The sequence below is a fragment of the Malus sylvestris genome, chromosome 13, assembly GCF_916048215.2.
Source record: "Malus sylvestris chromosome 13, drMalSylv7.2, whole genome shotgun sequence".
NCBI lineage: Eukaryota > Viridiplantae > Streptophyta > Magnoliopsida > Rosales > Rosaceae > Malus > Malus sylvestris.
In genome coordinates, this window is record NC_062272.1 from 18,119,665 (window position 1) to 18,138,819 (window position 19,155).

A 19,155-nucleotide genomic window follows, 5' to 3' on the forward strand; every position below is an offset into this window, starting at 1 on the left:
CATGGACATGTGGAACACATTATGCACTCTTGACAATTCTGGAGGTAGATCAAGTCGGTAGGCAACTTCACCAACTCGCTCAATGATCTGATATGGCCCGATGTAATGTTGACTTAGCTTTCCTTTCTTCTTGAAATGTACAACACCTTTCCAAGGTGACAACTTTAAGAATACCCAATCTCCAACCTTGTAAACTCTGTCTATCGAATGTCTGTCTGCTATACTATTTTGTCAATCATGTGCTGCCTTTAGGTTAACCTGTTAGGGTAAAATTGGCAATCCCTGACAAAATGCCTGAGTCTGTAATAGCTTAGACTTGTTACATATTTACAATTGTAATAGTTTTAGTCTAGGGAGGTTTCTCACACTTTCAATGCGAAGATGTTACTGAAACACGATACTCATCCAGGTACGTTTGCATGCATGCATCCAACTACATTCATCTATATCTTATATTATTGCTTTTGGGTTAGGACTTTTCAAACTGTGTTTTGACTTATCTGTTTGCATGGGAGTTATATGATTGCATGTTGGTAGAATTATAAAGCTACATGGATTGCATTATCAGATAAGGAATTGAGTCGGTGCTTTTGCATATATATATTGGAAGTCAGGAACGTGAAAGTTTTTGAGCCATATATGCATAATAAACTGATTTTATTCAAAAACTTTTTTCAAAAGCAAAAGCTTGGGTTTGTGTGTGCGTGAACAAATAATTTGAGTATTGCTGTTTTCTTGTGGTTCCAACAGCGTGGGTTATTAAGTGAAAACATTATTTTTCATGTTGTTTTCTTTGTGTTTTTAAATTGAATATCAATTATGGAAATGAGCTTTGTGATTTTCGTAATTGATTGTTTTTCAAACAAACACTTCATCATATAAACATTCTGCATGATCGAGTTAGCATCCTGCAAAGTTCGAGGGAAAGGTGATTGACGGCTGCGTTAGTGTCGTGCCACTTTAACTCGAAGACTGAAGAAAGATCGAGTAGCAAAGCGCGGAGACAAAGCTGCCAACTGGTATGAGTGTCTAGTTGATGAGTTTTGTAAGTCTTTATGTATTCTTTCTTTCTTAGTGCTTCCTGGCTTGGTAGCCCGAGGATTTTCCCAGTGGTGGGTTTTGCCTCGTAAAATCCTACATCATGTGTGTACTTTTATATTTATGCTGGATACTTTGTGTAGGATTAAAGCTGCATAACTGATTAACATAAATCACAATTTGAACAAGTTTTAAGTTGAAATTTATTTATAATTCTAGTTAAGTTAGTACCCATCCTAGGACTTTCATAACCTTTATCACTTGAATATTCTTTGTCATCTTATCCACAATTTTAGGACCCACCAAAACTCTTTCGTTAACCTCGGACCAACACAACGATGTACAACAAGGTTTCCTATACATCGCCTCAAATGGTGACATACCAATACTAGAGTGAAAGCTGTTGTTTTAGACGAATTCTATCGAAGCTAAGTGCTTGTGCCATTCGTCTTTGAATTGCAAGACTGAAGATCTCATCATGTCTTCCAGCGTTTGAATAGTTCTCTCTTACTGTCTATCGGTTTGAGGATGATAGGCGGTGTTGTAGAGTAATTTCAAACCTAAAGCTTCTTAAAAAGCTACCCAAAATTTTGAAGTAAATCTAGGGTCCCGATCAGAAATAATACTAATTGGAATACCATAATACTTGACAATTTCAAAAACAAAAAGCTCAGCCAATCGACTAAATGGGTAGTTTTCACGAACAAGTAGGAAATACGCTGACTTAGTAAGTCGATTTACAATTACCCAAATACCGTCATAGCCATTACGTGTATAAGGCAGCTTGTACACGAAATCCATTGTGATATCTTCCCATTTCCATTGGGGTATAGGAAGTGGTTGTTGCAACCCGAATGGTTTCTTTCTTTCCGCTTTGACCTGCTGACAGACTGCACAACGACTCACATATTCAGCAATTTCTCTTTTCATTCATGGCCAATAGTAGAAAGGTCGGATAGTATGGTACATTTTAGTGCTCCAGGGATGCATAGCATAAGCTGAGATATGCATCTCATCAAGTATTTATTTCTTCAGTTCTTCCACATTTAGTACATACATTCGATAGTCTCGCATGAGCATACCATTAGGCCTTCGAATCTTGAGATTTCCCCTATTGCCGTTCAACACCACTTGCTTTAACTCATGGGATTCTTAGTCATTCATCCGAGCCTCGAGAACACGATCCAATAAAATTGATTTGACTTGAAAGTTGGTAAGTAGGGCTCCCTGGTGATCCATTCCAAAACCGCTCCAATAGATCTTAGCTCAGTCAGAAGAGGAACATGACATGCATAAACAACATTGAGTCGATCGTGAGATTTCCTGCTGAGAGCATCTCCGACAGTATTCGCATAACCAGGGTGATATTCAATAATGCAGTCATAATTGCTGATCAATTCCATCCATCTTCACCATCAGAGATTAAGATATACTTGAGGCTTTTGTGGTCAGTGAAGATTCGACATGTTTCCCCATAAAGATAGTGTTGCCAAATTTTTATATCAAAAACAATGGCTGCCAATTCAAGATCACGAGTAGGGTAGTTCATTTCATGGGGTTTTAATTGTCCCGAAGCATACATGATCACATTTCCATGTTGCATCAGTACATAACCTAGACCATTGAGAGATGCATCACTGTAGATCTAGAAATTCATACTATCATCGGGAAGTTCCAGAACAGGCACATGAGTGAGACAGTATTTCAACTGTTGAAAACTCATTTCATAATCATCATTCCATTCGAATCTAACTCCTTTCCTGGTCAACCTTGTCAGAGGCAGTGCTATGGCTGAGAAGTCTTTCACAAAGCATCAATAGTAGCTAGCAAGACCAAGAAAACTCAGTACTTCAGTGACAGTCTGAGGTTGCTCCCAATTTTCCACTGCTGCTACTTTCTGAGGATCCACAAGTATACCCTTAGCTGATATCACTTGTTCCAAGAATAACACATGATCCAGCCACAACTGGCATTTACTGAATTTAGCATACAGTTGATTCTCCTTTAGCTTCTTCAAAATAAAACCTAAATGTCTAGCATGGTCAGCCTCGTTCTTAGAATACACCAGAATGTTATCAATGAAGTTAATTATGAACGTGTCAAGGTACGGATAGAATACCCAATTCATCAAGTCTATAAAAGTTGCTGGAGCATTAGTTAACCCGAATGGCATCATAAGAAACTCATAATGACCATATCGAGTTCGGAAGGCTGTTTTCAGAACATCATCACTTCTGATCTTGAACTAGTAATAAATGGACCTTAAATCGATTTTTTTTAGAAAATGCAAGCACCACGAAGCTGATAAAAAAAAATCATCGATACGAGGCAATGGATAATGGTTTTTAATCGTCACCCGATTCAGCTGTCTGTAATCGATATATAGCCTCAACGTTCCGTTTTTCTTCTTTACGAACAAGACTGAAGCTCCCCAAAGGGAAGTGCTCGGCTGAATAATCCCTTCATCAACAAGTTCTTACAATTGGGTTTTTAATTCCCTCAACTCCGTAGGAGCCATATGATAAGGAGTTAGAGAAATATGGTCGGTACCTGGAATTAGGTCAATGGTGAACTCTACTTTACGATTCGGTGGTAGGCCAGGTAAATCATTGGGAAAAACATCAGGAAAATGTTTGACTACCCGAACATCTTCCACACAAGTAGGAGTATCCTCAGTCATCATTACATGAGCTAAGTAGCCTTGACAACCTTTTCTCAACATTCGCGTCGCCCTCATGGTAGAGATAACTCCATGTTTCAAACCTCTACGTTCGCTGACATAAGTCACAATAGGCATGCCTGGTCGATGGAATGTAACAATTTTCTAGTGACAATTCAACATGGCATAATTGTAATCTAACTAATCCATGCCCAAGATAACATCGAAGTCAACGATATCCTAGAAAACAAGATTAGCGGGCATTACTACATCCTCGATGAAGACAGGACATCCCATATACTCCCAGCTAACATAGCAAATTTCACCTCTAGGCATTGAGAATTCCAAATCATAACCGAGGGGAGTGGGGTGAGGTTCAGTCTTTTGAGCAAGCATATGAGAAATAACCGAGTGAGTAGCACCCGAGTCAATTAAAATTCTAGCAAAGTGGCCTAGAACATTCAACGTACCCATGATTAAGTCGGGATTACTCTGAGCACCCTATATGGTGATGTTGTTAATACAACCCTACACTTGTTGTCTGCCTCCACGACCTCTGTTTGCCTGATTCTGTGCCACGTCCTTGATTGCCTCGACCTTGGTTGATTTGGTTAGTCTGTCTGCCCTAGCCGCCAATGCTAGAAGCTACATCAAGATTCTGACTGAATTTTGTGCCCCTGTCGCTACATAACGCGAAATGTCTTTTAAACACGGTCTCTAAGGTAGTATTTTGGGGATGATGAATTGTTGACTGAATGGTGTTGGCGATAGCCTTACCTAGTTACCCAAAATCAGAAAAGTTTGTCTAAGAAGGGACATGAAGTGCTCTATGAGGTTGCATGATTCTGACATAACATATCAAAAATTATTAGGACCTATAACACAAATGAGGAATGCAGGACTGCCAAAACCTTTGCTCTGGTACCAAACTGACACACCCCGACCAAAATCGAAGCATGCTGGCCGACACCCGAAGGTGACGAAACCAAAAGGAATATGATATAAAAATATGGATAAATTTAAACTAAAGCTAACATTTATTTAAGCTAATAAGTAGAGTGCACAGTAGTGGGAAGAACCCATAAAAACATAAGTAGTCAAAGTATAGATGACAATACGACATAAGTAGAGAAGTTGAATCTAGTTAAGGTACTTATTACATAACCGGAAATAAGCTCCTACATTTATTTAGGGATATGTCAGAACCACCGAAGATTCCTTGTACGCCATAGCGAATTAAGCTAACTAAGTCTTGGAGGGGTGAAAACAGAAGGTATAAGTGGGCAAAAACAAAGGTTTATAAAACACATTTATTTTCTGAACATACTAACCCCTCGCCGTAAAACATGTATAGTTTTCAGAAAATCATACTACGTATAAATACAAAATCAAATGTAAATCAACAATAATTCCATAAATACGCCCATCATAATATCTCAATTGAAGCATAAGAAAATCAGGTGCTCATTAATTTATGCTAACACACGAGTTCGTGCAGAGGGATTCTAACATGAACCGAACTAGGTGTAATCATAATATACGCTCTAGTACTACAATCACGTGAATACTATCGCTAAGCACATCATATACGAGTCCTAATTGCCTATTGCAACCTAGGATAGGACTAGCACCTACAATGGATCCAAGGTGAGCGTGCGGTGCGATGTGAACATACACGTGAAGCCTGGCCCTGGCCTAGGGCGAGTACTACACCAGTGAAAGCATGCATGATGAGCAAGTATAATGTATATGAACATGCCATGACAATATATAAATCCCAACAATATAATGGCATTTTTAAAATTTAATAAAACATGGCATGATAGGCATAAAATCAATCCAAAAGCACTTGTTGAAACTATAAAACTTATATATAATATATAAAAACAAATGCCCACTCACTGATACGTAGTCGGATAGTAGCCTTCTAGCCTTGCTTGTCCTCTTACCTCCTCAGGATAATTCTCTCCTATATGTGAAACAACTATACTAATTAATTAATTAGGACATACACTAAAAGGTTAGGAAAATCCCTCATAGTTTGCTCAAACGAAGGGTTTAAATATATGAAAACATTATCCTTGACGTCACGGACTCGTACACGTCGACCACGCGTCGCTATGAAGCCGCACGCGCCCTCACACATCACCACGCGCCACCAGGTCACGGCCACACACGCAGGCCACGCGCCTGCACATGTTGGCAGATTCCCAGGGAATATTCCATTAAATCTAACGGTATCAGTTAAATACCTTAATGGTGTCAGAATATTTTGTTAGCCTAACAGAATATTCCTCCTTCTTCTTTGGTAGAGCTTCACCATTGTCGTCACCGTCCGTCGTCGCTATCGCCACCGTCCACCGTCATCGTCTGGTTGGCTGGATTTTGGAAAATTTGGCTGGATTCGTGTAAAAACTTTAAAACTTCATATCTTTCCCATTTCTCAATCATTCTCAACGCACTTTATATGGAAATGAAGCTTGGGAAGAGAAGAACAAGATTGTACCTTTAAAAAGTTCAAAAAATGGATGAAAATGGACTGAAAAAACTCGAAGGTCTCAGAGCTATTTTCCTAGTCTCAAAACTGTGTGTTTTCACGTTGGCTCCACTTCAAACTTAGGCTAGTGACTCCAAGGAGTTGTGAAGATGTTTCCAAACTTTCCAAAACCTTGCAACTTGAACAAAAAATCGTCGGAGAACTCACACCGGAGTCGGAGCTCTGAGTTGCTCCGAGTTAGATGCTCAAAACTCAATCATTTTAGAATTGGTTTGTATGGATGGACTCGTGGTGATGAGGGGAGCACGATGGTGGTGATTTAAGGTCCAATCCGTGAGGTTTTATGATGGTGTTTGGTTGTTGCAAAGAGAAGAGAGCAGTTGGGCGTGAATAAGAGAAAAAGAAGATAAAGAGAGGTTTTTTGACTGGACAAAAGAGAGAGGGGAGCTATCTGATTAGGTGAGAGAAATAAGGAGAGTGATTGATTAGTTGGTGAAGGAGAGCAGGTCACGGGACAGATTTAAAGAGAAAAGTGATAAGATTTGGTGCACTTTAAAATTACACAATCCAGCTCACCTTATCAAAAGCAGTAATTTCCAACACTAAATTATTGGCAATTCTACCCTTTGTTAACACACTTAACTAAGTGAAATTTTTTCATTATAAATCCGATTCGGGCCTAACTTACACTCATGCATTCGTAACAACGAGTACTATTTAATTACGATAATAGGAAAAATAGATTAAAAGCGGAATAACTACGTCCACGTTAGGTTCCACTTTGCCAATAAGGGTATAATCATCATTTTACACACTTGGGAATGAAATTACATGAGAAATTAGGGACAGGTCATCACAACGGAGCCAAGATTTTTTTCATGGGTGGGCTACCTAAAATAATTACCATAAAATAACATAATATTTGGTATCTACATAAAATTATATAATGATACATGAATATAAAACTCTAAAAACTGAAATAATAATCCAAACTAACACAACAGTAATACAATTTCACTATTTTCTTAAAAAATATTCATTAATTACATATTAAAATAAAGTACAATTTTTTTCTTCATTAGAAAATACATAGGAAAAAAAGTCTCTCATTTTCTCTCTCTAAAATTGTCTATGTGAAAGACAATCCCAACAACTTCACCGCCGGCCCTAACCTTTGGCTTGGGTGTCGGAGGCCTCCACCCTTCCTCTCTTCATTCCTTCCTTTCTTCTTTGTTTCCTCCTGAGTTTTCTCAAGTTCTCTTTCCTTTGCCCTCTCCCTTTTTTCCTCCCCTCTCGTCTCTTTTGCTTTTCCCCTCCCTGCTTACCTACTCATGTTCCTTCATCTTTTCCATTTTTCTCTCTTCCTTTTTAATTCTCTTTTCTCCCCTAAGTTTAATCTCAATTTTCCTTGAGCTAAGACTTAACTATCTTGGGCTTCACGCCCTTTATCCGGTGTTTTTTCTCTCTTGATTTTACTGCTTTCTGTCTTTTATTTTCCCTTCTTCCCTCCTCCTTAGATGTGATACTTCATCCCTATCCCACCATGTGCTCCGATCGGCAAGCTCCAATTAGAAATTGGATATCAAATCCACTTCCCTCCCTCACTTCTCCTCCCCCAATTGGCATGCCGGATCTCCATTGAGGTCAAGTGTTGGGTATATTACATACCCCTTAGCCTCACCTTCTTCCCATATGTTACTTTGTATATATTTGCAGGGGTTCATGAAGGGGGCTTGAATTTGGTGTCTACTTTCTCAGTTCAGAGTTTGACTCCTCCGAGGATGTGACAGGCGGCAGCGATGTGGTCTTTGCTGCTAGAGATTAGGGTTTTATGTTGTTTGTTTTCTACTGCCTTCGGGACTAAACTTGTGTGGGTCTCCTGTTGTATCTTGGGTTGCTGCTCTCATTTTGCTTGGGCCTTTTAGTTTCTCTGTAGTTGTTTACCAAGTTTTTTTCAGGCCTTGTGCAAGTTTTTATTGTAATGAAAGTTGTCTTTGTGATAAAAAAATTACATATTAAATTATAGTTTTTATTAGAACTGGGCGGGCTATATATAAGTATAATAGGTCAAAGTAGGTTAATACATAAACTATTAGCAAGAGTTCAAACTAAAGCTCCCCATGCTACAACCTACCTTAGTCATGGGTGTAGCTCCGCCAGTGATATAGTTGTGCATGGAAGAAAATACAAGTGAATAAATAACGTGTTTATAGGGTTTTTTCATATGGATTTGGATCCTCGGTTTGTTTTTTTGGGTGAATACTATACAAGACTTCTAATCCAAATGGTTAAAAGAAATCTAATGGCTTACACTTCTTTATTCCCCATTGATTCCATCTTGGCCTTTAAACCATCAAAATCGTTTAGCCTCCTCCTCATTTCCATGGTTGTCTTGGTGCGACATCAGCGACGGCCGGCCAATGATGGCTGGTACTTAATTTCCATGGCTGCCATGGTATGACACTGGTGACGGTGAGCTAGTGAAAATTGGTACTCGAATGGTCGAGAGTGAACAATTTCTTATTTTCCCTAATATTGCTTCATAGAAAATCTTTTTATTATTACTTTTCCTAGGTTCTTCAAAGTCCAAAATCTGCTTCAATAGGAAATGGATTCTAGATGGAGCTAATCTTATAAAAAGAGGCATGACTTGGAGAATTGTTAGGGGAGAGAGTGTGAAGTTTTGAAAGGATTTGTGAGTTCTAAATGGCCCTTTAATTGAAACTATTGGTGATGCTCACATTTCTAATGTTGATTGTGTTGTTTCAGAAACTATTGGTGATGCTAACATTTCTAATGTTGATTGTGTTGTTTCAGAGTTTTTCGAAAATGGATGGGGGATCTATATAAGCTTAGAGTGGTGTTGCCTGAAGATACGGTGCAGAAAATTATATGGAGATGGATTTCTAGTGGTGTATTCACCGTCAAGTCAGCTTATAGCCTCCCTTTTTTTTAAGGAGAGGATTGATCTGATACAGGTTGGGATTTTAAGCGGCGGTCTCCTTTTGGGATTTTCCCAAAGCATGAAAGCCCAAAGCACGAATAGTAGCAATGATGTCTGGCATGGCATACTCTTCCAAGTTCTCTTGGCTTTCCTGTTGCTGCTCCTCAAGCTGAGGTTTGTTCAGCCTGGGAGCAGCCTCACCTGCTTCCTCTGAGACATTGCCACTCCTGGTGGTGTTTCTTGTAGATCTTAGAGTCATTGAATCAGAGTTGCGACCTGGTTCTCAATGGAGTCGCCAATATGTTGAGGACCTTTTGGTCGAGTTAGATTTGGGCCTCAGTGGAAACTATCCCTACAATCTTTCAATCTCTATCATGTAGGCATATCTAGTAGAATTCTCAATCCCTATATTTCAACCCTCCAACTCTATTACAATTGCAATCTTTTAATTTCCACCATCTATTATAGTAAAAACAAATTTAAAAAAAAAAAAACAACAAAAGGTTATCAAAATTATCCTTATCTAATCTTTGACTATTTGTTAAATTCAAGTTTTGTATATCCTCATGAAGATCCGTAAAGCTATATGAAATGGGTGGTCTTTGGTTTGTGGAGAATCTGGAGGTCTAGGAATTCTTTAGTATTTGAAAGGAAAATTGTGGTGCCCATCGAATCTATAATGCTATTGAGAAAACAAAGGTGTGAGTTTGAAGATTTGAAGAAAGGGGAGGTCCCGTGTATAGACAAGGTTCAGTGGCAAAGGGGTGCTCCGGTGAGTACTTATCTACCTGCCAGTTGGGCACGGCCACCTTTTCGTACAATTAAAGTCAACTGTGATGGAGCTTGGATCAAGGAGTCAAGCGAGGTGGTTTTGGATGGATGGCACGAGATTTTGCGAGCATTTTTCACGGGGCAGGTGGCGGAGGTGGCGGAGGTGGCTTGCTTTATGAGTCTAGCTTAATGGCGGAGACGAAAGTGATACGAGCGGCGGTGATGGCTTGTATTGACAAGGGCTTTGAGGTTGTCAGGTTGAGTCAGACTCCAAATGTCTCGTGGACATGCTCAATGGGAAAACGCAACTTGATGTTGTGATTGAAGGCATCCTCTTGGATATTCAGTTTTTGAAGCAAAAATTGAGTTCAGTAGAATTTATCTTCGACACATTAAGCCACTTTTGTTGTAGTGCCTAAAATACTTCAAAAAAATTAGCACGTCTTATGAAGTATTCCAGTTGAATTAATGTCTCCAATTTAGCAATTGATTGCATGATACATAAATTGTAACTTGTATGAGAAGCGTGGTGTGGAAGCTAAAAGTTTACTAGTTTAGCATGAGAGAGAAAGCATGTGCTTACTTGCATGGTTTAAGGGTGGCTAATCTAGGATTCTTAATACTCAGGAAATATTTTGTTGTGATTAAGGAAGCCTACTGGAAACTTAAAGAAATCTCATAAAGTGAGGAAAGCTTCTTCCTCAAGAACTAAGGTTTTTTGCACTTAGAAAAAGCTTGCTTTGCTTGGTGCGGTCTTGCCTTAGTCCCCTCTCCTCCTCGTTCTTGTTGTCTCCCCTCATTTTATAGGCTGAAGGATCCTTTCCAGTTTCACCTAGGAATCCCTTGGTTTCCTTTCTTCTATTTTTGGCCAAGTCTTCTCTTATTCTTTCCGTGGGTGCAGCTATAGCATTCCTCTTTGGTGTAACGTCAAAGCATGTTACTAGCCTCGTGAAGACTTAGGTTAAACACATTGCCCAGAGTGTCTTCTTCTAGCGTTAGTGTCCACAAACTCCCTTTTGACAACGCTCCTCCTTACTTTCCTTTCTTGTTTTTCTATGTAAGCTTGGAAGGAAAGGGTTCATTTTCTCCCCATTAATGAGGCGCGTGGCTCTATGTTTGAACGTAATCATGTAGACAGCTCAGTCATGGGTTTTGGTTTCTTTTTTCTTTTTTTTTCCTAAGCATCCTATTTGGTTTGTAAGGGAAAGAAAAGTTTGATTTGTTCTATCTCAAACTTGCCCGCATGAAGCCTGGACTTTTGGTGCAACCACGATCCACTTGGAAAGCCCTGATGTGGCTTGGGCCCACTTTAGCATGTAGCGTGGTTGACATTATTTATTTACAATATTAATGTCGTAGCATGGCTTAGCATGATAATTATGCATGAATTTGCATGGGTTTGTGATGATTATACAAACTCCAATTTATAAATATTTATTATATTAGCGTAGCTGATCGTAAATTCACATACCCCTCGATTTTGCACTTTTGTATAGATTACGATAATTGGGCGTTGAGATATGATTGGACTTGTAAGTGAGATTTTTGGGTTCTAACACAATTCAACCATTGAAAAGAGGTTCTAGGGGCTAAAACAACTTGTGTTTTCAAAAAATTTATGATAGTGATGCTTAACAAAATTCTCTCTTTCACTCTATTAAAATGGACTTTTCAAATCATTTTTAATTTTTGTTTATATGGTCAATCACAAAAAAGCACACAAAAGTATATGGCAAACCATCTTCCAATTAGGGCAAATTTTCCAAATGGCTTTATCGAGCATAGGAATTACTTTTTATCTTCACATACTCAAGATATCTCTCCTCTTTTGACCTCCTCTGGGGATTACAAAGTACATCGATCATAACACAATGTATGAATCTATGATTGTGTTTTGTGACACTGCCATCGTATCTAAGGATTTAAATTGTAGTAATTCATGTTAATTCTCATGATTGTACGGATGAATTATGGGATGCCAAAATCAATGAAAAGGTTAATGCATGATTATTTTGCCTATCTGTTGATGCATGATTATTTTGCCTATCTGTTGATGCATGATGATTGTCTACAAAATCTATGATAGTACATTGAGACTTCAACTTTCATGTGATGATAGAATTAGAAGCTGATTACGTTTGAAATGACTAGCTAATTAGGGATAGGTAAGAACTAGGAAAAAAAAACTAGTGTGTTATCACAAACTATCTGAGTGGAGCACATTATATACAGTAAATCTTATATCTAATACTTTTGAGAGAGAATTTGACGTAATGTGTCAGGCGTAAGTACATTTTTTTTTTTAATCAAGCATTTTGATAATTAATCCAACACATTGAGTGCTTCATTTTGGAACTTTATTATTACGAAGTGTACACACACACATACATGGCCAGATCTATTAAGGGACCTAGCTGGTCCTGAGACCACCTGAAAGTCCGGATAAATGGTTGTGAGGACCTCCAATGACCACTCAAGTCCGAGCATGCAGTGGAGGAGAAGAGCACCGACGGCTGCACTATAGGTTTTGCAAATCAGATGGAGAAGAAGAAGACATTTTTTTTTTTTAAATGACTTGACTAAAACAATGTCATTTTTAACCAAACCATTTTAAAAAATAAAATAAAACCCAGCCTTCTTATTAAGCCATGTGAGAGCCTCACCCTTTTAATTAAAAAACAAAAGAATGAAAAAAAGAAAGAGACGTTCGAACAACTGTTTCTCTACCCCTGACCTCCATACTTTACTTCACCCATTCCAATTTCATTCACTTTTCCAATTTCAATTCCCTAATTGGCTAATTGGTTATCCCCACCCAACCAATCCCCAGGCCACCACCAGTCTTTTCTTCGCCACCACCAGTTGTCTCCTTTCCACGACTACCACCTGATTCACTTTTCTCCACCACCACTTAATCCCATAATTCTAAATATAAGTCAGTTTTCTATTTTAGTTTAAGTTAATCATATAGAATACTAAATTAATAATAGATTGTAGTTATTGTTAATTTGTTATGATTTTTGATATTGTTTACATCATGTGTTGTTTAGTTCATATATTTTTTGGCTTCATCAATTGATATAGCTTCTTGTTTTGATTAATAGATATGTGTAGAAATCAGAAATATAGAACGATATTACAAGCTAAAATCATCATCGATTAGCATACTGTTCAAATTTTTTTTTAACTTTTATATTGATACCACCCAATATTAAAATCCTGAATCAACACTACACACATACACATTCCCCCAGCAGATATTATGGCAAATTGTTGTTCTCACAATATTATGTGGCTTGTGAACCATATCTGATAAGGTTCGTGCCAGACCAATATGACAATTCCCAGTTTCAGAAACATAAGAGTATAATTTCATGAGTATGGCTTTTAAGTCTTGTACTAGGATTTGTGACGGTATTAAATGACACCACATGGCAAGTGCAGAGCATATAATAGCTATTCATTGGTGGGGTGAAGCCGTTTATGCGTAGTTGGATCGTTGGAGACTGGAACTTTTTAGGTTTGCTCTTCTTCTATATTTTTTTCCTTCGCTAGTGATGTGGACTTTGTAATAAAAAAGGGACAACTGGTGACAAATCACGGTTATCCACCCCTTCTGGGAGGCCAATATATTTTCGCCCTTTGGGCCCGTTGTTGCATTATTGTGCTTGGTGCTTTTGTTGTTTTATGACGTTTTTGTTGTATTGTTGGAGTTTGTGTGTTTTATGCTCTCTTGGCCTAGGCAATCCAATTAGTTTCTATTTAACAAGAATGTATTGTCTATGAGGTTTGAATTTAGGACATCTGAAGACGCAATTAGTTGTTATTTTTATTTTAGAACCGCCTCCAATAAAATGAAGTATCACTAGACGAAATGATCAAACATACATAACAATTAGTTTGAGTGTAGATTTTTTTCATGCAGAAATGGGATCTGATGACCCACACGGTTTTATGAAAAGTGAGAAACATATATATATATGGTGTAAGACACAAAGACTAGAAGGGAGCTGGGGTTATGATGACAGTCAGAAGGTGAAAAAAAGGAGTGAATTCAAAGCTCATAAATCTTTGATGTTTACTCTTTCATCTCATGCAACACATGATAAAGTGAATATTACTCTTACTTGGATTATATTCTTTGTAACTCCCTACAAGCAAAGCCACATTGGAAGAAATAAAAAAAAGTTCAACTGCTAAAAGATGAAAAAACATATATATAACTTTGTTTTTTGCATCTTCCTTTCCAGTCATATTTTCACACACACACCCCTCACTTTTTTTCGGATTTGCTAGAAACATATAGAATATGCAGAAGGATTTCATTTGGAAAGAAGAAAAAAAAAAACAGCTGAAATAGCAGGAGGCAAGGGGCTTGTAGTTCAAGGGATTACAAACCTATGCACTCGAGGTTCTAGGTTTGATTCCCCACTCCTCACTATTGCTTGTAGCAAATAAGGAAAAAATGGAAAAGATGTAGCAGGAGAAGATATTGATCCTGCAGCTCTAATCTTAGTAATAATAATATATGAACAATGTTTTAACTAACAATTGCACAATTTAAGTATTCTCATGTTCTCATGTCATCAAATGCTTCACTCTGCTGACAATGTAAACCATAATAAAGTAGTCACACTTTAATGTATATTCCTCACTAAAATCAGGGTTTCCATGGTTGGATTTGCTTTAAAGTAGACTGTAAATACTGTGATACAAAACTGCCCGGACCGAAATCTTCTTCTTCTAGTAAAGTGTTCTCGTTTTCCTTCAAATCCAATTATTGATGCAAAACAATGAATGGAGATTATTAAAATGGAAATTATATGATGTATACTTACATGATCGATGATATGGAACAAGCAGCGAGATTGTCTAAAACGCTCGGAATTCAGACATTGATGATCAACGATGGATAAAAGGGTATATCTAACTGATCAATTGCCATGAGTAGGAACGTACTGCATTTTGTGTTGGGGGGAATGAAGCCTGGTCCAAGATCATTCGATGTTCATGTTCTTTGTTTCAGAGGAATGGTCTCGAACCAGACAGCATTCCCCACAACATGTTGTGAGACATCTGATCCACCGGGACGGAGAAAGAAAGAATGAAGAGAGAAAAAGAGAAGGAGAGAGAAAGAATGTAGATTTTGATCTGGCCATGCATCAGGTTTTCATGGACCCTTTTATATGTGCAGGAGAGGAGTGTCTGATGTGGTCAGCTGACATGGTAGTGCTACTTTCAATGGCTTCCCTGCCTTGTTTACATGCTTTTCACAAAGCATTGCAAACCAATTTCAGGCTTCATTTGCTGTTTTTGTACCTCTCAGCCCTCGCTTGTATAAGTGGCGTCTTGTCTGTGACTATATGCTAGTCATTTTTCGGATTCTTTGTTAGACCTCCTTTGCACGATGTGCGTTTGGACTTTGTTAAATGAAATAATCACTTACTGACCAAAAGGAAAAAAAGAAAAAATTGCCTTTTTTTCCTACCTAATCTATTTGCTTTAAAGACAAGAAAGAAAGTTCACAATGGCTGAAACCGAAAGCACTTAGCTAGGGTAAAATCAGAATTGTTCTTAGGAGAAGAACATGGATAACTTGTCAAAGGGATTGACCATTGATATTGTGTGGTGATAAAGATAGACCATTTGTTATTGGTAATAAAGGGCCTCAAATTAATTAGGGATTATGATTGTGGTGCACAATTCAAGTCAAAGCAAAAGCTTCTTTTAGCATCTAATTAAAGACTAAGAAATCTCTTCTACCTGCCATACTCTTTCTTGTATCCAATGTTATATATCATTATTCAATATGGATGAATCACGACGTCCAATTTTTATTTTGTCAAAGACTGGAAGGTACTGAGTTTGAATCTCATGAACGACTTGTTGATAAAAAAAGGGGAAAATTAGGTTCACATCCTTCTTTTTGTTACTCCATTGATTAAAATCCTATTCATTTTCAATTTTTGATCAAGATCCTTGGGTATTAATAACATCATTAATTATTTGAATAATAAAAATGTTACAATTTGTATATTTATATTTATGGCTAAATTTTTTATCATATATTTTTATTTTTAGTTTGTACCTATTTTTAATTTGCAAATATTTTTTAATTTGTACCAATTTTCTTTTCATTTTTAATGTGTACCCATATATTAGTTTCTTTTTGTACCCATATTTTTTTAAAGTTTTATTTGTGTTTGTAACCATGTGTATATCGTCACGTGACATTGTATATTTAATCAATGATAGAAAATTACATGTGGTATATTTATGTTTTATGCCTAAACTTTGTATCATATATTTATATTTTTAGTTTGTACCCACTTTTAATTTGCAACATTTTTTAAAAAAATTTAGTATTTTCTTTTTTAGTTTTATTTTTTACCCATGTCTTAATTTCTTTTAGCGCCTATATTTTTAAAAATTCATTTGTATTTATAATTTTTAATCTTTTATCTGTACCCTAATTTATTTTTAATATACCCATTTTTCTTTATTAATGTACCACTTTGTTATATGTGAAATGTACCAATTTTTTTAACACTATGGATACATTCTTTTGCCATTTATTATTTCTTATTTTTACATAGTTTTTATCCATTTATTCAATCAAAATGTTTGAATTTTTTTATTGTAACCGTTTCTAATAGTATTATAATGAGGGATTTTAAATTTATAGGATTATAAATCTCATAAAATATTGAACAATTAATGTTAAAACTATAAAAATATAAATATTAATAGTAATATAATGAGGTGTACAAAGTCAAGGGACCTTGATCAAACTTTGAATACTATTAAGGTTTTAATAAAAGAATGTTAAGGATTAGGGATCGTATCTAAAAAAGAAAATACTAAATTTTTTTAAAAAATGTTGCAAATTAAAAGTGGGTACAAACTAAAAATATAAATATATGATACAAAGTTTAGGCATAAAACATAAATATACCATATGTAATTTTCTATCAATTGATTAAATATACAATGTCACGTGACGATATACACATGGTTACAAACACAAATAAAACTTTAAAAAAATATGGGCACAAAAAGAAACTAATATATGGGTACACATTAAAAATGAAAAGAAAATTGGTACAAATTAAAAAATATTTGCAAATTAAAAATAGGTACAAACTAAAAATAAAAATATATGATAAAAAATTTAGCCATAAATATAAATATACAAATTGTAACATTTTTATTATTCAAATAATTAATGATGTTATTAATACCCAAGGATCTTGATCAAAAATTGAAAATGAATAGGATTTTAATCAATGGAGTATCAAAAAGAAGGATGTGAACCTAATTTTCCCGATTTTAAATTTATAGGATTATAAATCTCATAAAATATTGAACAATTAATGTTAAAACTATAAAACTATATAGCTTGCTTAATCAACCAACATTTTGCTCCTATGCTTTTATTAGATCCCTACTATGCAGAATGTGACTAAGCATACAAAACTATATAGCATCATGGATTATGGTTATGTTTCCATTGGAAGTGAATGTCAAGCCTTCTTATTCCACAGGGGGAAAAACCCTAAGTTTACTTACGAACAATAGAGAAATCCGAACATGTAAACTTAGACATCCTACATTCGACCTCTTACGAGTGCACAACCCTAAAATTTACTTAATACCAATGATTTGCGAATGATTATTCATAGCTTGACCTTATTTATGGTCTTGTTCTAATAAGAAAGTGAATCGTATAAGATTTCCTTGTTACCCTTGAATAATTTTTTCATTTTTTGCAACACCATTTAAGATTCAGATAAGTGGGTGTCTAATTGCATCACCATAAAATATGATTTGTGGCCAAAATGTTTTCCCTTAAATTGATCAAAACTAGCTGCCTGAAGCAGCACCAAATTGTGGTACTGTCATGGCATGAGGCATGTGTAAAGTTGTGAATGACAATGAATGATGTATTGGATTACTTGTGTTGTAAGCCACTTTTTCATCGAGTTGTTAACGACATAAGTAATTTGATAGTCCTAGTGAAATAAGGATTATGGAATCTTAACCTTTGCAATTGATCTCAAAGAAATCTAATAGGTTTCGCTACAAAGATATAGAATCATGGTAGGACTCAATCACTTAAGTGATAGGGTTTGATTTTCACAACCAATCATAGGCCCGCTGTGATTAAACCCTAATGATATAAATACTATGGTTAAGTTCCTGCTTCCATACGCTTAATCTTTCAGATACTCTGAACCCTATTCATATAACAGAGATATATTATTGAAGTACTGGAAGTAGAAGACAACCTAGAACTGTGCAATGGCTTCTTCTTCCTCAGGTAAGTTTTATGTAGACCTTATATTTTGCATATTTGCATGTAGTCCTTCCTTGTTACATAGAAATATGGTTCATGTAATCCAATAACCTTATTGTCCCATTATCACATGCATGTCTATATATGTGCATGTTACTTTTGTAATCCTTACATGTGGTACCAGAGCCTTCCGATAAGGCTAGGGTTCGTATTAAACCATATAATCAAACTGACAGCACTTATACTAATCACTTTAAGGCTTCCGCTGACCACTTGTATGTGAAAACCATATTTTACATATTGTATTTGTACTGCTATGGTTTGTTCAATGCCTCAGGGAAGGATATTCTACAAGAAAGCTAGAGAACAACAAGAAGAAATCATGGATACATGTGTTATTATAACACTGAATCAAAAAGTATAGTATGAACTTTAAACAAAATTGCAAAATTCTAATCTTCTCAAAAGTGTTTAGATCATTATTTTGGTTTATTATTCAAAGAATTTAAAGGTGATTTGTTTGAAATTAATGGATAATAATCGGCTCAAAAGTGTTTATTATTCAACTCATTCAAGCAACTCAATGTATAGTGATACATGAAATTGACAAGATTGCATTATCCATTTGCTTAAAAGTGTTGAAGACATGTAAATTGACCTTGTATTTTATGTATTGGCTATGCAACTATAATATAAGCAGCATCTGTCCAAAGATGATATTGTGATGTAATTGTTGATGGAAAACATTCTGTGAGAGTTTTCCCAATTCTGTTAAGTACTATAAATTCTAGAAACCTATTGATTGATAAATTTGTGTGCACATGTTTCAGCCCCTCACATGACTTCTCTAAATTTTCAAAATATCAAAACCCTGACTGGTTCCAACTTCAAGAAATGGAAAGAGGATGTGCAAATTGTGCTTGGAATGATGGATCTCGATTTGGCGATCA

General features: G+C 36.2%; 1 long non-coding RNA gene across 1 annotated transcript; it reads left to right on the plus strand.

Moving 5' to 3' along the window:
* Positions 1-12,271: 12,271 nt before the first annotated feature.
* LOC126595904 (uncharacterized) lies at positions 12,272-14,554 on the plus strand. The gene is made up of 2 exons (XR_007613756.1): positions 12,272-12,844; positions 13,354-14,554. It is a non-coding gene; the product is annotated as an uncharacterized LOC126595904 (long non-coding RNA).
* The last annotated feature ends 4,601 nt before the right edge of the window (positions 14,555-19,155 follow it).